The sequence below is a fragment of the Solea solea genome, chromosome 19, assembly GCF_958295425.1.
Source record: "Solea solea chromosome 19, fSolSol10.1, whole genome shotgun sequence".
Taxonomy (NCBI): Eukaryota; Metazoa; Chordata; class Actinopteri; order Pleuronectiformes; family Soleidae; genus Solea; species Solea solea.
Genome location: NC_081152.1, coordinates 10,477,931 through 10,501,653, shown reverse-complemented (window position 1 = coordinate 10,501,653; position 23,723 = coordinate 10,477,931). Strand labels below are relative to the sequence as shown.

General features: G+C 40.1%; 1 protein-coding gene across 2 annotated transcripts in view; it reads right to left on the bottom strand.

Moving 5' to 3' along the window:
* brinp1 (bone morphogenetic protein/retinoic acid inducible neural-specific 1) overlaps positions 1 to 23,723 on the bottom strand; it is a 137,927-nt gene that overhangs the window by 96,799 nt on the left and 17,405 nt on the right. The window contains exon 1 of one of the 2 annotated variants that reach the window (XM_058617377.1): positions 12,227 to 12,617. The exons of the other annotated variant lie outside the window; for it this stretch is intronic. The gene's annotated coding sequence lies outside the window, so the exon portion shown is untranslated. Of the gene's footprint in view, positions 1 to 12,226; positions 12,618 to 23,723 lie in introns of those variants that run through there. 2 annotated transcript variants of the gene reach the window in all.

Genomic DNA, 23,723 nt, shown 5'->3' with positions numbered 1-23,723 from the left:
TGTTCAACATTTAATGAGAATGTCAAGAGCGTTCATAATATCTATTCAGGATCAGATCAAACAAGAGCAACAAGAGCATCAGCAAACACACAAGACAATTCCAAGGCAGCACAAAGAGAACCCGGGCCAGGACTGCTACACACAGCAACCACGCTGTGAACTGCGCTTTCAACGCGCAGCAAACCTCGAGCAGGCATTGCATTACACTTTAACGTGACTTAGGAATACCAACATCATCGTAGCATTAGATCCATAATTAATTTTCTGGGAATTAAATATACAGGAGCGGAACATGCGAGTATCCAGCAGCTGTTTGGATCATAGAAAAGGTTGTTCTGCATTTACAGTGCACACACTGTGCATCTCCTCACAGACAGTACACAGTCAGCAGTTTGATTCGAACATAAATCTGACTGAAACACAAACCGTTTCTCTGTCTGGCTCTGGCGCCCTTGTCGGATTTTGTCGCTTTTTCGTGCTAGAACAGCAATTCAGTGTAACAAATAGGCCCACTGTGGGCGCCATTTGTGATTCTTTATTCATAGTTCAACCACTTAGCACCTGCATGTGTCCGTCCTCTCTGTGTAAATAACAGCATATGGGCCTGACGCAGATACTCTGCACAAGTTGATTTTATGTTATTAAAGGAGGGATTTCAATGCGTATATGTAACGTCTTTGCTATTTTAAAGGCAACAAGTGAGAGACCCACTGAAGTTCATTCATTCATCTTCCATCGCTTTATCCTCCACATGAGGGTCGCAGGTGGTGCTGGTGCCAGTCCCAGCTGATACAGGTCTGGACAGGTTGCCAGTCCATCACAGGGCCACATAGGGACAAACAACGATTCACGCTCACATTCACACCTAGGGTCAATTTAGAATGTCCAATTAGCCTCAGCTTCAAATCTGCATGTTTTTGGACTGTGGGAGGAAATCGGAGAAAATCCAGACACACAGAGGGAGATAACCCACTACAGTGACTCAGGAATATTTTAATCTGCTCTTTCATGCATATGACATTTTCAGGTCACCCAATAAATACATACCCTCTTTTTTTACCAGCTAAACACAGATTTAAATTCAACAATTTGCATTTTTGTTTATTTTATGGCTGAAGTTGAGTTTATCAGATGAATCTGTGTGTCCTTGGGACAGTGTTTTTTTGTTCATTTTTTAAATAGAATAAAGTTTGTGAAGATTCCCCAGATGCCCCCTTTAACACCTCCTTCAGTGCACAACCCCTTGAGTTTGGAAAACGAGCTCCATAATTGCCTTGACCACTTCAACCTCCATCTCGTGTTGACCCCTTTCTCCCCTCACTCATGAATCCCCCATGCTCACCATCTATGCCACCCAAAATCCTGCAGGGAAGAGAATCAGGCGAGAGGCCCCCTCCAATTCCTCTCCACTTCTAATGGGCACTTCCTTGCGTTACATGATCACCGGGTGTCAAGATTAAAGAATGGCTACTGCTTCCCAGAGCAGACATAGATGGGAGACAGAGAAAATAGCACTCCATAATTACTGATAAATCGAGCACACTGCCTCCTCTCCCCTCACTTCTTCCCCATCCACCTGGCCCTGATGTCAGTGTGAGGGGCTGAGCAAGTTAAGCCGGGAGAAAAGTTGACCACGCCAGCCACTTTTTTTTTTGTGCACTGCTGATATTGCAGTTAAGTTCAGGCTATTCAGGGCCAATTGACTGACTTCGAGCTTTTATTCGCCCTCCGACCGTCTCCTCTTTGAAGTGGAGCTCACAGTACAAGACTCAAATAAGGAGGCTGCAGCCAGTGCACAATGGCACAAGCTCACACTGCAGCAAAACTATACTATACTTCAGAGCACTACACTCACCACCTAACACTGGTAAACTGCCATTATAAACACGCAAGTGCAGCCCTTGCCTTCGGGCCATGACGAGGTCTAACCTACAATGGATGATGGATGTTTAACAGAGCAAGCACTCCTCCCTTCTCAACACTATAGGTGTTCTCTATAAGGAACAATGACGGCACCATTCTTTATGAATAGCCAGCTGGCTCAGTGTCCTCCCTCCACCAGGCAATCGTGCATGATAGGTTGCCAGTTGGCAAACCACAACCATTGTTTATTGGTAACCCCAACAGCCTTGATGAAAACCAAAGAGGAGTGACAAGAGTTCAATAGTGCATGAAAGCCTCTGCTGCAGTGAGACTGTTTGGGTCCATCCTGTCATGAAGGTGAATTTGAATGTTAATTTGAGGCTCTGGGCATTATGTCACACCACATAAAAGAAAAAAAAGAGGGTACTGCCCATTGGGACGCTATGGGATTCTGACAGGATGATGACTTGAAGCAAAAACATCACAGCATCACGGTAATGCGATTACAGCTCTATAATGTCACCTTTTTCAGGCCATCACACCATCTAAAATCACAGCTGGCTGACTGAGGAAAAGGGGTCATGTTAAATAATGCCGCACGCAATCAGAGTTACTCCTATACTCTGTTTTAGACATGTCATTAAAAAGAGGTCATAACTTCAAATGGAGTGGTTTCGATTAGGTGTGGGTCAAAATATCGATTTGGTGATACGTCGTCGTCCTTCCCCGTGCAATACGATAATCAATACACCAGGGCAAATGTAGACATTTTAATTAATACATGAAGGCGCTCTAAAATAAACAGTTTCACTTTGCTGCTCAAATGAATGAGGTGAGGCAATGAGATGCATGCACGCTCAATACATATATTTTAAGCACTTCTCTACGTTGTGAATAAATAGAGAAATCCCGCACCTGATGTCGTGACGCTATGTGATCGTCTTGCAATATACTGATTATCACAGGATCGTTATATCGTGATATTATTGGTATCGTGGACCATGTATCGCATATCGTTTATTTATCGTACAGTGAGGTACCCTGTGATTCCCACCCCTAGTTTTGATACAGTAACATTTTTATTACCATAGTATGAGTGAAGTTGGTAATTGGCCCATGTCTGGTATCATGTGCTACAAAGTCTATTTATAAAGTGTAGATGAGCTAAACGAGAAGTGAAAATGGCTCAAGTGAATGTAGTGGTTCAGTTTTTTTTTACATTCATCACTAAGGGATGGACAAATTATCTTAACAAAGGTTAAAATGACAAAAACAACTGTGTAAAAGAATGACTGGGTTAGGGTTTACGGACAGTTTATTAAAATACAAGATACAGACGACACTCTTTAAACAGGATTTGTTCCTGTTTAAAGGGTGTCTATATGGATGACATTTGAGTCCATTCAATGAGTTTGAAATAGTGTTGCCAAAGAGGTAATTTTAGGCTGCTTCTTGGAGGGTTTCAGGTGGTGGCAGAATAAAAAGTAAAAGCAGATGTGAAAAACTCACGTATGCGAGGGACTGGCAGAGAAAGTAACTCATTACACCAAGTCGAACATTGTTTAGATGAAAGGCACGTAATTAAACATTCAAAAGCCAATCAGACAGAGAAGACAAGTCGTGTTTTTATACCGGATGCTATCACTAGTGATAAACCTAAGAGCAGAATGATGAATAGCACCTGGAGGTTTAAAAGTGGAGGTAGAGGCATGCATATAAATCACATTCCCATAATCCATAACAGAGAAAATGGCTTCAGCCATCCTTTTTTTCCCTGAGATAGCATAGGTAAGTTAGTTTTATTTATGGAAAAATGATGTGTATATGTAAAGAAATATACATGGTGTACATGGTCATGTGTCTTTGTCAAGCAAACCTGGCTGGGACTAAAGTGGTTGTTGTTTTGGCCAAGGATGACTTGTGTCTGCTCTATTCACCGTGATAGTGGTGAAAGTTTTTTTATATATAATCCAAGAAATACATTGATTTAAAGAATGCAGATATATGATATAGAAGTCAACTTTCAACAACTGGTACAGTTACATCAAGTCCCCTGATACTACAATATCTAGCTCCGTTTATTGTTTCTCTGACCACAAGAAACAGGAGGATTCACATAATAAAATAGTGTGTTCGGACGCTGCCATGAACTAAATAGTTTGGCACCAAAAAGATGGGGGTTATGTAATTTCTCCTCCCTTTAAATTAGTTCCCGTGACCGGCCCCAACAAATATGAACAACTGCAATTTACTTTCAATCCAATAAGAAGATGTCTCCATTGCTCACACTGACCCTCTTCATTGCTATTGATTTTGTGCCATGTGATAAGTTGTGCTGTGGACCTGGGGAATATATGACACTGAAAAGAGCAGCAGGAATCCTGAAGCATATTTACAGTTATAAACACTTTGATGTAGGTGTAAAGATTTGTCATGGCCGGGACAAATTATATAAATCTGTGGTGAGGTTGGAGTCATTGACTCATTAACATCGAGTTTACTGTTTGTTCCAACTGTGCTTTTTTATTCAGCATCGTATCCATTTAGATTTGTCCTTGGTCACAGCCCTCTCTATATTTAAATATGTGATCCTCTTTTCAGAAGCCACGCTGACAGTTAACCTAACCCTCTGTCCTGCAAACTGTGAGAGCTTTTGAAGATTGACCTTTATAATCCGGGATTTTTCTTAACTTTTAATAAAGCAGCTGGAATTCTTTATGCATGAAAATAATATCCTGGCATTGAGTGCCCTTGAGTGAAATGTATTGTTTTTTTTGTTTTTGTTTCAAATGTGAGGGGTTTTTACTGGCAAATCCTACAGCTGAATGCAGCTTCTATGAGTATGTCTCATCTTTAGAGTTGGTTTGAGTTACATACGGTTGGCTTCAGTATCTGACAGTCAACATCAGCCTTCTTACTTCTTCTTAAGCAGACATTACATGTGAGATTTGGTAAGGTTCAGGTTTGCCTTGCTTTTTTTTTTAATGTGAAATCTCAATTCAATGCCTTTTGACTTAAATGTTTTTTTATATGAATGTGCAACAAAACCCAACAACACTTTGTCATTCATACAAAATGTATGAGTACTGGTGCCGTGTTTGCTGTCCTTGCATGCATAGGATCAATATAAATCACGAACGCAGGGTTTAAAACATCTACCAAAACATAAAGACTGTCTAAAGGCCAGGCAATAATAGCAACAATGGAGAGACACCTGAAAGCAACTTCATAATTTATTCATTGCTTTTTAATCATATTCTCCATCTCAAGGCAAATCCACTTTATATTTAATAATGTCCAGAAAAGTATTGCAGCCTTCAGGTGTAGCTTTTTGTTTAAAATAAAAACCCAAAAGTGGTATAAAAATCGACAGCTGCAGCGACTGAATCCAACCAGCTCATAGAGTTGTATTTACCACCATTCATTCACTGAATTCATTCAAAATCATAAAAGCAATATTATCATGAAAGGAACGGCTAAGTAGGAATTAGGCTGGCCAAATACAGGAACACAGCTCAAAAACATGATACAAGGTTAGAAGTGTAACCATAGCAACAGCCCTGAAGCTTAATGTTAAATGATCACAGATGTGCGCAGATGTGTAATCAGTCAATTTCCCTCATCTTATATGTGACAGGATGCAGTGCTTATAGGCAGTAGAATTTATCCACTATAGGAATTAAATTAAAGCTATGGTTCACCAATCGGGAAGTGTGGGATTGACGGTAGTCAACAGGAACGGGCTATGTTTAGAATTATAATTACCGTAAGATAACAGACACTAACACAAAAGCACACGCACATGCACATTTACGGCTATTTTTCTTAGGGCACTCCCATTCATTTTGGACAGCATAAAACAAAGCATTATCCCTAACCTTCACCATAACCATGTTGATGCCGAACCCTAACCATAATCTAACCAAAATTCAAATCTTAAACCTAAAACTGAATCAGTTCCTCTGGAAGTAGGTTGTGCTTTATTAGGACCAGGTTTTGCTCTATATATACTGACACAGGCAAGGTCAGGCACATAAGAAAATCCATAGTCTATAATCCAAGTGCATTTGTACTTCTGTGAAAGTGTCAAGTCATTTCATGTGCTTTAGCAGTCAGATTCACAATACCTTTAAAAATAAGAAGGTAGTTCAGGAAAAGAAATGATGGCTATTTGTTATTAGCACTGACATTTTGGTAAGGTAACACACGGCTGCTACACTTGCCTGCCACATGGCACGGTCGACATTAATGTCCTCATCTACCTGCGGAAGCAGTTGATGGAATTTTGGCATTAAAAACTATGCTAAAGTAAAGAAACTTTTGGTGATATTAAAGTAAATTTGTGGTGTATATGTAGCATGAGTGATGGAGTTCCAAAATTGTTTTACAATTGAAGCCTTGATGAGTAATACTTCTCATCACACTTACGTAAATGGATGCATATGTAAGGAATGATTCACGTTTTGTTTCATTGATATGATCATTGGACTGTCATATAATGCGGCCTGTGGTCATGAAGAATATTGACATACCTTGTTTCCAGCAGCCTGCACTGACACATACAGTAGCCACATTAATCCTTAGATCAAGTGAGGTTACACAGTTCTTCTAATAAACCAAACTGAATCCGTACATACATGAAGAATCAATATAATAACTGTGGAGTTAACACAGGAATCCCAAGCAGCTTAGCCAGGGAATAATCCTTTAAATACACCCTCGCTTATATATTTCAACTCCAATTTTAATTTTCCAAATCTGTCATATTGCTCCTGCTTCCCTGCACTGCAATATAGGTCACAGATGCAAAGAGCCACTGATGTGAGCCAAGAGTTCATTGACTCACTATCATCACAGTTGTCACTGGTCAGTCTATGAATCTCCCCTCTCTCCCAAATGACTGCACCACTTTTTTTAATTTTTCAAAAAATGGGGACATACTGCACTAGACTGAAAATAGCAACAGTTTCCCGTCGTTCCCTATCTTCAAATTAAATGGCCCAGACTAATTGAAATGTTTTGGCAAATATCTATTTATTCACAAAGAAAAACTGGCATGGTCCAGTGATACAATGCGTCACGATATCCGTCTCACTGAAGAAAACTAAGTTAAAAATGCAGGATTTCTCTATAACATGGAGAACAATGTGCATAAAGTCTATGTATCGAACGTGGATGGGGCATCTCTTAACGTATGCGTTCTCCACCATTAACCCGCAGCACACACTGTGACTAATTTGTTTATGAACTATTACAATAAGGATGGATATTCATTTTAAATAGTTTGCAGTCAGTAATAGCTCTTTTTATAGGCAGGCAATTATAAATGTAGATAATGAATGTAAGGTAGGTATTTAATAAAACTTTGACAATAAATATGCTGTTCTACTTTTCAACAATGAGGCAACGGAAAAGTTCAGCAAATGACAGACTTGTCCACGCTCATCATATGCTCTACAGCAGGGGTGGGCAATTATTTTCCCCAAGGGGCCACATGAGTAACAAAAAATATTGTGCCGGACGGGGCCAATTTGAATTAATTTTAATTTAATTGTATCTCTTTTATCTAAAAAAGCAGTAAATTGTATAGTTTGGGTGTAAATTTGGCAGCATTCAAACACACAATAAACACAATTACTAACCAACTCTATTAAAAATATCAAATTACTACACTATATAATGAATACTATTATACTATACTACTGTGGTGTAGTGCAGTGACCACAACATTTTTAGGGGACCAGGGGTAACTGGCTAGAGTCACCAGATACTTGTGTCCATACGTCAGGCTTTTCAAAATAAAAGCAACACAGTTGTATTGCATGTACAAATACTTGTTCATCTGTGTTTATGACTGACATACCGCGGGCCAGATAGGGATGCCCAAAGGGCCGTATGTGGCCCGTGGGCCATAATGTCTGCTCCACACTAACAACCAGGAGTTTGTGGGTTTTACCTTATTGTTTGTGCTCTTCTCTAATGACTTACTGCTGTTGATTCTGTGATTGTCTCCTCATGTAAGCACCATGAGACGGACCATGTACACCAGTATGTTCCAAACCACTAAGCGGGATACAAATATACTAGTCTAAATAAACAACAAGTCAACATCTGCCCGTGTTTATAGCGGTCACATTAGAATGGATACAATGAATCACTTCACTTCGACTACTTAAACCTTATCTTGTTTACACATTGAAGTGTCTTTTTTTTTTTTTTTTCTTACACAATTAATAAGCAACATTAGGGATGTGAGAAGATGGAAGTCACACAGTCACATGTGACTTCCTCCCCGTGTTGCTCGACAAACACGTGATCGCCTCTGTGGTCTATAGAGCTACTTATAAAGGCAACGCACATCGACTGTGTGTGCACGGCACGCACATGTTATTCATATTGGAGCTCAACACACTGGCAGTGATGACTTCAGAGTCATTGATGTCTATTAGCCATTCTGTTACAGCACTGACTTTTAATAATTACACTGTATGAGCCAATGAATGGACTCGGGCATCATCCTTAACAACACAGTTATTGATTGATTAGTTGCTTGAGTACAAACAATGTTTTACTAAATCAGTAATAAGACGATGTTTAAATTAATTTTGGTGGAGCCTGATTAAACCTTTGGCAAAGTAAAGCACAAAAGCTCTGATCTAATTTTAAAATTATTAAAAATGATTTGAGGAAATACCCGTGTTTTTTACATTCCATCTCCGTACAATCCAGTGTCCTGAGATATTTACAACCGATTGTTTGAAAATGCGTCGCACAACTTCTAGACAGGATCAGATCGTATTATACAGCTGGATGAAATGTGAGAAGCAACAGTGAAACAAATTAAATTAAAGGTTCCATAATTGCCGGCCAGTGCAGACCTCTTGATGCAACGTGAGAGAGCACAGTAACACGAAGCAGGAGATTCAAAACTAATGTACAACCAGCGCTATCTCCAAGACCACGGGAGTGTCAAGAAAGATGAATTACTGTAGTTATTACTGTGTTGTCAAACGTATCATATTTCTAAGCTGTAATGTGCGTTCCCTGGCATTGTTTAATGACACAGGGGTTTGGCTTTGGAGATGCACAATTTAGCATCACTAGCTGTTCCTCCTCCCTGGCAAACAATATAAGGTCTGGAAGCCTCGCGTTTGACCAAATATGGGTGTTTTTGCACATTAGACAACAAATGCAAATACGTGATTTTCTTTTTGACCTTAGTCTTGAGCAGCCTTCACTAATGAAGTCAAAACATGCATTTCAGTCCAGTCACGAATACTTAACTCAAAAAGGAAAAATAGCATATTATGTTCCAGTTCAAACCTCCACAGCCACAGCTCCTGTGAAAAACCTTTTTTTAAGTAATATCAGACAGCAAGCTTTTGGTACTTTCAGGAGCTGAAGGTGCATATATGTTTGTCTAATAAATAATTGATTTCTCTTTGCTTACTCGCTTCTGATGTGCAACGCGTTTCTTGATTGTATCAACAAAAAAAGAAAAAAAGAGAAATCTTCTCTCACAAAGATTCAGACTGTACTCCCCTGCCGGCAGGGAAGAAAGAGGGCAATACAGAGAGAGACGAGAGAGGCCACCGCATTCAGATGAAGAATTGTGTGTATTGAATGCCTAAGTAGTTTATAACAATAAAATTGTCCTTGTTGTGATGATTTCCTGAGCCCACTTTCAGCTCCCCCGAGGCTTCACACTGTGCCCATATTTTGAGGCTTCAGTAACTGACAAAGATGGCGGAGAACAGTGGCTCCGGCTTTGAATTTCAAAACCTTCCCTCACAAAACTGCAGTCGCTCTCTCAGACAATGAGTCAGTGTTTTTCTCCAGCTGAACAAGGATGGTGTTCAAATCAAGGGTTTCTTTAAAGGGCATTGTAAAAGAAAAAAAAAAACTTGAATTGTTAATTAAGGCTTAATATGGTTGAAATTTTATGGTGTGCAAGAATGCAATTAACCACATCTAATCAGCTACCAAGCCTTTAATTATGAGTCTCAAGCTGACAATTCCTTTTGAACATTACACTGCACAAGCATGGCTGGACCCATGTGGAATTATGGAACGGATCGCAGCAGCACAGGTTGGGCAGCCTCTAGTGGAGGTCAAAATGATTCTGCCGCCTCTTCTGAAATACCGTGGACTCCCCGGCATCTACAGTATGTGTGATTTTGTCACATATTGTTATGTAGCCCTTTTGTTTGTTTCTGATAAACAAAAAAAATTTTCTTTATTCAAGCCTCTTGGGAGGCCGCCTTCTGGCCATTACAGCTGCAGCCAGCACCCACATAAAAACAATGCCGTGCCAGTACAAAAATACAAAGAAAGAGGGGGGAAAAAAAGAGAATGGCACAGAGAGGGAGAGCGCACACGTGGGTTCTGCCAATAGTAGCTTCATCTACCCAGTGTAAAGAGGGTAAAAACCTTTACTGTATATAAAGAGCAGCAGTTTGTGCATCAATTCCTCATAATTATAAAGATTCTTTTCTTGCATTTTTATAACCCACAACACGCTTTGGGACAAACGTATCAGTAAGCTAAGTTGCACTGCCAAGATCTGTAAAAGGCTCTCCGCCACTCCGAGTTCTTCTTTCAGACTGTCGGATAATCATCAACATTAGGTCGTCTGAAGCCGTGACACAATATAGTTTGGAGCCACTGCTGACATTTTCATTTTGGCTATGACACGTGGAATGCTCTCCCCTCAGATAATGATTACATGATGCCAGTGCTTTGCCATTGAAAAGGCCACCAGATTGACTGAGGCATACTGAATAGGGTGGCTTTTTCTCCTGCCATTTCCGCCGCTGGTGCATTTTTTTCCCTACGCTGCACATGTGGAGAGGACAGCAAGAAGCGGATCGCACGGTGGATTGATTTGCTGTCAGCGTAATGTTAATTTTCAACAGTGACTTAAAGTTCATATTCAGTTTGTGCAGGATTTTTCAGTAGTTGGGTGCCACATAGACAGATTCTCGACTTGCTCTTTGCAAGACAAACAGTTGTCGCGATGCTCGCTGTGGCATTTTCCATTTTGTTTTCTTTTTTTCTTTTATGAGGCAAGTGTCTCGTAACCTGGCAACCATAAATGCACAGGGTTTACTTTATTCTTCGCACTATATTAAGGTTATTATTTGGGGACAAAACAAAATACGAGTGCGTGCATTGGCAGGCATGGGAGTGCAGATTAATGCCTTCGGAACAAATTTCAAACCAGAAACAGCTTCTCTAATTTCATAGAGTTGGTAACAGTATCATATACAAGGTATCTATCTTGCCTTTAGCCATTTAATGACACCTAGTGTAAAAGAGCATGAGCTCCCCTTGCAGTTAGTCAGTGGAACAGCAATCAAAGCAACTTCAGGGAACACAGAGCGGCAACTTTGCCTCTGTGGTGCGACTGTGACTGTGACACGCGCGCACACACACACACACATACATACAACAAAACAAGTACGTGCTTGCTCTCGTGCGCGCGCACCCTAATGCGTTCAGAGCCACGTACAAGGCAGACCAGCACGTTCACATAAACACGGAACCAGCTGACTCTATCTGCTGTCACAGAAATCATTACTGGCAGCAATTCATCCATAACATGGGAGAGGGGGGGAAATAATCACAGGAAGCACGAGCGCATCCCACTATAGTCTCTCATCCAAATCCAAGCTGGGACAGCACAGCTGATGGATACCGCGGGTTCCAGGATGAATTGATCTACATGGATGTAAAAATAAAATAAAATTGAGTAAGCCTGAATACAAATATTGATGCCCACGAAAGAGTGAACTGCAGGCCTGCCACTATATACTCCTTCAGTCTGAGTGCAGGTTTATGCGTAAATGTGCACATTTACGCAATAACCTAATTCCCATCATTCTCTCTCGCGCTCTCTCTTTTTTTTTTTATCCCCGGGTGTTTTAATGCTCCTTTGTGTCCGCACTTCTGCAGCATCATCTCGGGATGCTGCCGCCTCACACCGCGCACGGAGCAAACCAGGTGCATATTCATCGCGGGAGAAAACAACTCGTTTGCACAACATTGGGACACGATGGTGTTCACGGTGGTAATGATCTAACAGCACCCACGTCGACGCTCCGTCCTGCGCAGCGTGGACTAACACGCTATTGAGATTAGAAATTAAGATGATAAAGAAAAAAAAACGCACCTTTACAGTGAGAGGAAAACGAAATTGCCTCCATCCCGCAAAGGACACGTCAGTAACATGCTGACCACGCAATATCGCCATAATTGTGCCACATTAAAGCCCTGCCTACCCAACCACTACCTCGTGGCCAGTGATAGAAATACTTAAGAGATACCTTCGAATTCTTGTTGGAGGTTTTCGAGCCGCACTCACCTAAAACTGACTCTCCCCTCTCTGCTGTGTCTGTGGTCCGAGACGTGTTAGTTCTCTAGCCCACAACTTCTGCTGGAGCATATGTATCCAGTGCTCATGCTGCTGGCGGCTCGGGCGCTGATGTTGGATTGCGGATGATTTGGCAATCCTTTTCATGCTCAAGAGGGAAAAATCCGTTGTTTCACCCCGGTCTCGGGCATCGGAGGAACTGCACAGAGGGATAAAGTGATGAAGTCCGTCAGGAGACGAAAGAATGGAGGGTGGGGGGAGAGGAGGAGGAGGTGGTGGAGGGGGGCAGCTGTGGATGTCAGATTTATGCCGACGTGTTTGAAAGTGTTCTCCTCTCTCTCTCTCTCTCTCTCTCTCTCTCTCTCTCCGTCTCTCTCTCTCTCACCGTGGGAGCCGTTTGCGGGTGGAGAGGTGTGGGGTGGATATCTAGGAAGGGGAGGCTGGGATGCACAGACTGAGGGCGGGGAGGGGAGGAACAAGAACACAGTCTCGTTGTAGAGGACGGTCATGGCACACAGTGAGGGGATGGGTGAGGATAAGAAGAAGAAGAAGAAGAAGAAGCTGTGTGTCCTTACTTTTCTCTGCAAAAGCCAAAAGGCTTGACCACCAAAGATGGTTTGGCCTTTACAAAAAAAAAAATATGAACGTGGTATCATAACTTAGAAGCAAGAACCCTGAAACCATAAGGTGAGAAGGCGATGGGCTGCTCAGAAAGTGCCACGTGTATAAAATATTCAACGTGACTGTATGCATGTATGTTTGATGAATGTCTTAATGTATAAAAAGAAAGGAGAAATGGGTTCTCCAAGGAGTTGGTCCAAGAAGGATATTATTCACAGACACAGACAGGATGTTTAATCTGCTGTGGTGTGCAACAATGCAGAATAAGAGAAATACAATAAACAGAAAACAACAGAGCTATAATTGTGTACTCAAACGGAAATAGGGATCAACTTCAGGGTTGTCAAATTCAAATGACCTGTGGGTCTGGTTAAAAAGGTGATCTTAAAGTTATAACACAACACAAAATCCCTCTTGATTTCACAATAAAAGGTACTCATGAAGGTATTTCACACAATTTCAAGTGCTTGTTTGAATATGGGAAGATGTATACTTCACAATAAAAAAAAACACATGTATGATGCAAAATAAATCTAAAATGAAGTAAATTATAATAAATAAACCACCACACAGGTGTCCACTCTAATGCTGAATTGTTGAAATTTCAAGAGTTAGTAGATCAAAGATTTTTACAAATCAGGAACAGGAATAAAAAGGCCGATCAAACAATCTAATAACCAAAGATTCCAGGAACTGTGTTAGTGAAGGGATGACAAATTAAAAACGTGTTATACTTACGTATGTGACCTATGAATGATAAATGCAAGTCGGTAACCAAGTCTGAAAGGAGGCGGAGTTAGCCTGAAGTTGTTGTTGTTTTCTGTTTTGCTAGATCTATGATGCTCCTTGTAAAGTATTTATTGTGACAAAGGGGCAGATCTAATCAGACTAATTCTTCTTTCTCTGCTGCCTTTCATTCAGAATATGTAAATTTCCCTTTCCTTTTGTCAATTAAATAATTCAATGAATAAATGAAGTATAAAGAGAAACGAATAATGCAATACATTTAATAATGATATAATTACAACTGTCTCACAAAAACCATGTTTTCATGATAACATGATATCAAGTGATGGGCCACATGCAATCGATGGGTGGGCTGCATGTGGGCCGCGGGCCACCATTTTGACACCTCTGCTCCACTCATTGATGTCCATTTTACCCTGATCATGCGGCCTCGACATTAATTAGTAATGAAGCAATAAACACCTGTGCAAAGTTATAAGTAAGTTATAAGTGCACAAATTAAGATTGCAAACAAAGGTTCACCTCTTGCACATTCATGCACAGCCGTGTTTTACCCAATATCAGACAAAAGGTTCCATCCACAGATTAATTAAAGGTTTAGCAACAGCTGTGATGCGTTCAGTGACAGTGGGGAGAAAAAGGGAACTTCAACAATTCTACCTTATATAGACAGGAAAATCCATCCATCTTCTATACCACTTTATCCTCCACATGAGGGTCGTAGGGGAGCTGTGCCAATCTCAGCTGACAAACGGCGATAAGCGGGGTACACCCTGGACAGTTTGCCAGTCTATCACAGGACCACACACATAGACAACCATCCACTCTCACAATCCCACCTAGGGTCAACTTAGAGTGTCCAATTTACCTAATCCCCACATTGCATGTTTTTGGACTGTGGGGGGAAGCCAGAGAAACCGGAGAAAACCCACACACACACACGGGGAAAAACATGCAAACTCCATGCAGCGGCCCTTCCTCGTACCAAGAGTGCTAACCACTACACCAACCGTGTGGCCCGACAAGGGAAATGACTGTAATAATAACAGACAACACAACATGAACAGCCAAACTGTGATGAATCCATGTGGGCTTTCTTACAGTGAACTTAAGTCGTTCTATTACATGTACATGCCGTGTCAACTGAACATGTGGCAGGTGGCTGCTGCTGAATTCAATGTGGAATAATACATGCAGGACATGAATTTGCTGAAATGACTGACAAAGCTATAGGTCAATACACACATAAAAAAAAATAAAGTTCCAGTACTTTTGTATGTATTATCTTCACATGTGTAGACACAATGCACATTGTTTAATGTCAGCTCAAATACATAAACTGACTCAAATTTAACCTGGAAAAAGAGGGGATTTTTAAAAAGGCAACACACTTTTTAGTTTTCTTTATTTTTACAATTTGGGAGAAACAATAATTGGGGACAATGTATCAGTGTTTATGAAATGCCATCGTGCATTTCATGACTTTGATTTATTGTCCTGGCAATACTTTTTTGATTTGGAAAGTTATTTAGTTTTAACACAGCCTAAATCACATGGAATTATTGTGTTAGCCTGCTGTGCTATATTCTGCGTCTACTGTGTTCAAGGATTCACAAAAAGCATGAACTTGCTCCACCCTTGATTGCAAGATAATTATAATAGTGAAGACTGCACATGCAAATTATATGAATAATTGGCATAATTTAAGAAAATAATGAAGAGCATTCATCATCTAATTGTTGGGATGATATGTATGATAATAGATGTTAATATCGTAGTCATAACAAACTATTTCCACAAGATGTTGAGCTTGCAGGAAAAAGAATCAGATTTTCTTCCTTAATTAGAGTTTTAAGTCACGTGAATTTCATATATAGAAAATAACTAGATGGCTGTTGCCGAACAACAGGTGGACTGTCAGTTTAATCCAATTGAACCTAGCAATGTTTTTTTGTCAGATTCATGGTTGTTCCACCACAAGATTACAAATTATTGCAGCAGCGTTGGTTGACATGGTAAACTATGATAAAAGCATATGCTGTAATCACAGCTGTATGAAGAAAAAATCTACTTATAAGCTAATTTCCCATGTGATGATCCACAAGTTGACAGCACCTAAATGTTAGAGTAGATCAAAGCAAAAGGAAAAGATCTTCCGTGAATAGATTTTGACATCACTGGAGGTACTGCAATCACAGCTTCGCAAGTCCCCAACTCTCCAATGTTCCACTTGCAATCAAGTGCCTGAAGCATCCACCAACAGACAAAGAAGGTAGCAGGCCCAGCACTGTGTTCAACAAGGCTGGATGGATAAATGGCGCTATTACAGAGTCATTAGCGCGGAAGTGATGGAGACACGTGACGAGTTGAACTTGCAAATGCAGACATATTATTCTCATATTATTCATATGTGTGTGTGTGTGTGATAACAAGAAGAGTGTTGGAAGGATCCATATTTCAAATTCCCACATCTCCAGAGGGGAAGGGCTGGTGAGGAGCTGTTGGCACGCTAAAAAGAAAGCGGGGGGGATTAAAAGAAGCGGCAAACAGAGAAGAGATGACAGAATAAAATTGGCAAGAAAGAATAGTCGATTTATTATTTAATTTTTCTTTTTTTCATGAAGTATTTGAATGCGATTCGCAGTCACAAGTCGATCAAAACATCCTGCATTTCAAGCCCGCTAGCTTCTGAAGAAGTAACTACAGATGAAGAGCATGAGATATGATCTGATGATCTGATTCTATACCTAACAGACAGGTTTAGTTCGGGGACTGTGTGCCTCAGGCATAGCCGACAGAATGGCAGTTTCACAGACATATGAAGGTCTTATTAGTTAGTTTGGACTCATATCAAACTCTTTAAGTCTAGCAGGAATAAGGCTGCAACTTCTTGTGGGTTTTGCTTTTTTTTTTTGTTCTGCGACAGCATATGATTTTGCCCTCAAAAGAACTCTGAACAGGATGTAACTATGTTGGAATAATGTGGGAGCACCCCTTATGTTTTCCCCCCCAGACCACCAGCTTTCTGCCACAGCAATGAGAGCTATTTCAAAAAAATGTCAACAGTGTTCTCTTAAGATGCTGAATAGTTTATTCCATATTCTTCGGTACCATTGCTAATAAGAAACACTGTTTTGAGTGCATATACCGTAGTTAAATGACAGGTTTGTTTGTTTTGTATCTCAAAATCCCCGTTCTCCCTGCAGGAATAAGAATATTAATGTATCTATAATGACTAAAAATAGCCAGATTTTTGACATATTTAGTTGAATTCAACAACAAGGCTGAATTACTCCTTTTTTGGATGTTTTCAATCAGGGTTTTGGAGATTTAACACAGCTGTCATGTCTCAATGGGCATTGAAATAAGCCAAAACCTAATCTGTGACATCAAATCATGAGGAAAACAAGCACTTTTGGTATCGAAACACCATATCAGCACTGTAGCCCACAGTGTCACACAAACTAATCACCAAATAAATGGCCATCAACTTCCTCAATGACTTATGAGGGGAAATTAACAGTAATATGTTATCATTAACACAATAAATCCAGCAGTTCAGATCAGATCGGTGTGAGTTCCTTATCACCTAACATTACAGAAGTTTGTAGCTCACAGCCCTCTGGGCTTTTACCATTGTTAAGTTAAAAAAAATAAAACTATTGTGCTGCACAGATTCAGTTCCATCATCCACCTAACCACAATAATTATGCCACATTCTACATCAGCCCAGATATAACACCCTTACAGGAGCTAAATTTATCTGGACTGTAATGATCTCAAATATACCTCCTTTTTGGAAACCACGGGCTGAATCTTCCTCCTAGCTGCCCAGAAGACTATTAGAGCTCGCTAGATTGACAACCTACTAATGGCTGATCTCTGAGACTTAGGCCACCTAGATGTTTCTGCCCGGTGTTAGCACATGCTGTTGCGGAAGCCTGTCACATTGTACCCAAACCTCTGCCTGCCAAGGCTATGAAGGTGGAAGACAGATGTCCAAATAGCCATCAGCTCCATCAGTCAGGAGGATTTTATCTCTCACCGGCTGAGAAAGGGAGGGTCAATTGGGGAGAAACACATATGAACGCAGATAATACCATCCCGGCCTCCCTGCTACACTAATGAAAAACAAACACTTTTTCAGCAAGTTTTCTGGGTAATAGGACAGTCAGCCAGCTGGATCCAAACACAATGACAACATTTATTTATTTTATTTTTATTTTTTTTGTATCACCTTGCTATCTACATGAATCAAGATACAACTCCTGGATAAAACTTTTAATTGAGAAAACATTTCTCATAACAATGATGAGAGACTAGTTGTGCCAAAAATAATGCTAATATTATTAGCATTATAATAATACAACCAGTCTTGTTTTGGCCACAGTCACATACACAGACACTCGACACAAATTTATTTAAAATTAAACGTATCATGGCCCTGATAAACCCTGTAACACGCGTCGGTTTGTGCTACTGGAAAAATTCCAGCAGTTTCTGAAAGCTGAGAAGTTGCACGTCAAAGCCAACATGTGGTTATTATGGTAATTTCACCCACGCTGCAGGAAGCTGGCAAATCAGCACCTTTGTCACCAAAAGAGCAACAAGTTGGAAAGACACCTGTACATAATTTCCATTGTTTGGCCTGTTTTTGGACATTGAGACAAAAACTTATTTCAAATATGTGCTATGCTGTTCAAATTTCAAATTGAACACGCATAATTTTGTGTTCATGTACAACTACAGTGTTTTTTTTTTGTTGTTGTTTTTTTTTTTTTAAATAAAACTTTTGTTAATACATCATTTTAACACGCAGTAAATTGTAAATATGGTTAAAATAGGCAAAAAAAGTCCAGATGGACATTTTGAGGCTTTGGTGTCAAAGGGTTAAATGAGATAAAGATCTCCAATCTCACTGGAATTAAACTTTATTTGTAATAATTGACCGACATCATGTGTATCATGTCCTTCGTGAAGGTGAATGTTGACACAGTGTCAAACTAGTGATGCTTACACATATAAAGACAGTTGTCATAGATGAGAGATTGCAATCAGATGTGCCAATTTGAAAATTGGTGCTTCGTGTGAACTTTCTATGGTTTCGAAGGACACAGTGACGTGACTACACCTTTTAAAAAGTGTCAAATCTATTTGTAGAATACACCAAATGTTTTATGCTCAGTGACAGGGACCTTGAATTAGGTAAATAATATGAGGAGTGTTACAGGTAATCTCACCGCATGTGGCAATGTTGTAGTCGGTGTGTGGGTGGCCGCTCAGCATGCAGGTACCATATTTCTAATAGCCCATCTGGCACACAAAAAAAAGCACATTAAGGCTTCTCACATTATAGTTTAACAAAGCATTTTTAAAAAAGATGATTTTATATGTGGGGGGGCTTCTTAAAAATATTTTTGAGTAAGATTCAATCCGTGCTTTCTAAAGAATTTGCTTAATTCTTAACAGAGGAGCTTAACATATCAGTGTTTTAATGAGTGTTGTCATTAAAACGGGTTAAACCAGTGCCTCTAGCACCTACTGTTTTTTCCTCTTAATTTAGTGAGATTGAAATTATTTCCCCCATGAAATCATGCAGCACCATCTTCAGGGGAAAAGTTTTATTTACTGAAACATATTCCTGTCAGTGTCGGTGAAAATCTTTTTTGACAACATGATACAATGGTCACCATGAGCAGTGAACTCAAATGGGAGGCATTTTATAGCAAAGGAGTGACAAGATGAATATCGAATGTTAACTAATAAGCCGGCAATATGGATGTAAATACGGTGACAAAGGAAAACACAAAACTCGTTGTAACTTTGACGCATCCATTGTAACCCGCGCTGTTGTTCAGAATACTGAGCAACAGCCGAGCCGTGTGGATGTCTCAAATGCATTATTACGAGCACTCTAGTGCAGAGTGTTCAATGATAATACACCTATAAATCACGGGGGCTTGCTGCTGTGCTGTAGACTGAAACTTTCAAGCTTAATAAAAGCTCAGGTCCTAATCATTGCAGTCAGAGCAGGCCTTCAGCAAACAATAATGTATGGGTATAGTCGTTACCTTGTTGTTGAATGCCTAACATTGTCAAACAAATATACTAAAAATGTATATGATTTGCAATCTATAAAAAAATTCTATTGACTCATTTCTTATGGAGACCCAGACATGACATGGGAAACATAAAAAAAAAATGATATTAACAACATTCTCATGAATTACCGTGAGAGCTGCACAAGTAAAGCGAGCAAAGAGGCCAGAAGCTTCGGGATGGACAGAGATAGTGTGATTGAGTTTTATTTTAGGTTTGGAATGAATTACAAAGATATTCTCAAAAGCCTGGCATTGCAAGGAATCATTATTCCATTATTCATTATTATTAGCGAGAGGCATTTAAACAGAATATTAAGAGCCAGGTTACTTTACAGGCAGCAACGTAACCCCGCCTCCGCCTCGCTGAATGCATGCGCGCTCCAGCAGCAGGGGATGCAAAGCCTGTCGTGGGAACTACCTTGGCACGACACTTGCAGTGCCAGGCTTTTGAGAATATCTTTGTAACTCATTCCCAACCTAAAATGAAAATCAACCACACTATCTCTGCGCACATTTTACCTATTTCCTGGGAACAAATTAGTATTTCATGCACACATTTTACCTATTTCTTGTACACATTTTACCTATTTCCTGGGAACAAATTAGTATTTTGTGCACACATTTTACCTATTTTGTGTGCACATTTTACCTATTTCCTGGGAACAAATTAATATTTTGTGCACACATTTTACCTATTTAGTGGGAACTAATTAGTATTTTGTGCACACATTTTACCTATTTAGTGGGAACTAATTAGTATTTCGTGCACACATTTTACCTATTTTGTGGGAACAAATAAGTATTTCACAAATTAATATTTTTTCCCCCATGCCATGTCTGGGGCGCCGTAATTTCTTAAACTGCATAAGTGACTATTCAGTCACAGGGGAGTGATAATAATCCTGAGACAATGTACATTAAGGTATCTCAATATCTATCTGCACTAAAGAAAATAGACAAACCCTCATCATGACAAATCCACAGTAAAACGGATGAATATGTGTGGAGCTCTGTCTGCTTTCATTGCTCTGGGCAAACCATGCGATTTCAACAGAAATGTTGTTTGTTTCTTGCTTCATACAGGAGAGAATAAAAACATGCAATGGGATTGCAATAGAAAAAGAAAACAAAGCAGCCTTGAGAGCGGTTGTTCAGTCTAAATAATTAAGCAGTGATTAGGTTGTGGCCAAAGGCTGTCTGCTGGGCTCAGTGGCACACTGTGGACGGTGCTCTCCACTCGCAAAATATGCACAATTGGAGACAGCTGTGAAAAAAAAAAAAAATCTGATGCATTCCACTTTTCTCTTTTTCTACTTCAGAGTCTCTTACTGTCCCCATCATTATCACCCCTCTCTAATTCTTAGTCTACAAGTCTTTTCTTCATTCCTTTTTAGATTATATTTTGCCCCTGTCTCTTTCATCCTTTATGGAATCTATATAGTGATGCGAGCACTCACCAGCTCTGGGCACTTACTGATACCTTTATGATATTTTTTTCATTCATTCAGAAATTCCTGGCTGCTGAATTATATTATATAATGACTGCTTTTGCTAATGAAGTACTAATGTAGGCTGTGATGATGTTTTAATCACCCAATGCAAAAGGGAGCTTGTAGATGCAGTATTGCAGTATAATATTGAAGCTATGGCCCCAGATAGTTTTTTTTTAGTTGATTTGCAAGTAAAAAACAACAACATACAAAGTGCCCTGTCTCTAAGTACCTGAGCATATTACAAAACACCACATGTCTCATTACAAACCACAGCATGACGCCAATCAGCCAAACTTTACGACTAAGAAAAAAAAAAAACTGAACGCAAACAGTGAAGACAGTGAAGAACTGCAGGATCACTGGATGCTCAACTGAAACCTCAATAAATGAGAGTGAAAGGGGGGGAAAAAAACAACGTTTTGAGAACTCAGGTCTGGATGTAAAGTTACAGGAGGTCAGCACAGGTGGATACAGCAACACAAAGACATCGCTGTCTCCTTACAAATTAAGGAGACGGCAGTACAGTCCAACAAACACAGAGCCAGTGTTAAAAGTGAGTGGGGGAAGGCGAGGAAACCCTTTCCAATTGACAAAAGCTTTGTAACTGGCATTAGGCCTGAAACAAAGGTGGCAAAAGGCCTGAAATAAAGTTAGGCACGCGAGTCCGTGCCAAACTGATTACAACACAAATCAAATGAATGGTAAAACAATATTCCATTAAATTGCTTCACAGTATGAAATACATTCAGACTCTTGACTTTTAAAAATCTTGGAACTAGTTAATGACAAAATTGACACCGCCTCAAGGAGGAAGTCGCTGTAAAGGAGCCAGCAATCGCCCTGGTCCACATGGCAGATTTGAACAGATGCAGTGTGGAGAACAGAGGAGGGCGGAACCAAGGAAGCTCTAGTGAGGCATCAAGGCAAGGCTTTCTCCCTCATGGTCTGTTTAACTACAAAACTAACCATATGCTTTGCATTTAGTTTCTTACTGTGTCTGTCACTTAAGTGTATGCATTAGAATGGGGGTTGGGAGCTGACCCCAGACATTAATAAACCTGTAGTAAACCAGATGTAAATTTTTATGGCGGCATCAAATTCAATCACGCATGACTTAACATTTCAGTCCGTAATGCACAAAGCTTCAAGATGATAATGTGAGGAAAGTAAGTGTGTAAATATGAACAGGGTCTTCCTGAGCATGCTAAAAGGCAAATAAAATAATAATCTAGGGGTGATTGGATTTTACAGGCTTTCCTAGTTTCTCTTCACGGTACTGCACAACACGGCGAGAAATGTTTTAACTATCTAAAGCAGATTCATGTTCACGTGTACCGGATAACAAACAACATATCATAAATATTGACTTCTCATTGTGACAGCTGCAAGCGTCTAAGTTCCTGTCTGTGCCCCCTCAGAGAACACACACACACACACACAAACATGCTTTAGTGTCAACACAAGATTCCGAGTTGTGTTTGGAAGCCTGTACAGTAGTAAGATCAACACTGTCTTCTAGCGGGAAAAAGTGACTGAGGAGATGACAGATTTAGTGTGTGTTGGTATTCGCCAATGGTGGCGCAAGGGCGCCGCTCCACCTGTCTCACAGACTTCACAGTTAGTTAGTGAGTAAAAATTAATGATTTAAAATGTTCTAAGATAGATTCTGAGAGGTGATGCACTTCCTGTCAGGGGCACAGCAATCATTGGCCACAGACTCTCATTATGTATCCATGCACAGTTCACTCCTCTCAGTACAAGAGAGAAGCTCACAGGGTGCAGGTTTTCTGGCCCCCAAACTTAAAACAATGTTTTAAGTCACGCAGTTGGTGGAGCCTTGCTGCGAGGGAAGGGGAGAGGGAGGGCGGGATAACAGAGAGAAGATGGAGAAAGAAGTAGAAGAAGAAGAGTAGCCAGACATCAAACATTTACTGTTTCCAAAAGTGGGCCCATGTATAAAAAGCATGATGTATACAATATTTATGATATGATCGTGAACAAAGAATCTGTAGGTTTTTGCCGCAGCCTGCTGCACACGTGGTTTCAGCACAACAATAATATAAAAGTATGGGAGTAACGTGATACTTGTATGGCACATTTCATACACAAGGGCAACTCAATGTGCTTTACATAACAAAATGTTGTTTAAAAGTTTGGAGACATTAAAAGGTATATTTCATTTTTAACAAAACCCAATCCTTTGATTTACTTAATAGCATCCAGCTCATCTCTTGCACCACTTGCATAGCAACATCTTTAAAGGTGAGTGATGTTCAGATGACAGCTCAATCTCATAAACAAGTGGGCTGGACTTGAAGTTGTTCAGCACAGATGGTAATGCTGCCAGTGGCCGAGTCACTTCATCACGTGCCAATCTTCGTCTACCTCTAATGTAATTAATGTGGCTCTTCTCTGCCTGCTCCTTTTTTTTGTTTGTTTTTTGATAGATGTAATTAGATAAAATGTGCATCAGTAAGATAAGTCACTAGTCTGAGAGATGTGACAAGAAAGTCATCATTAGCAAAG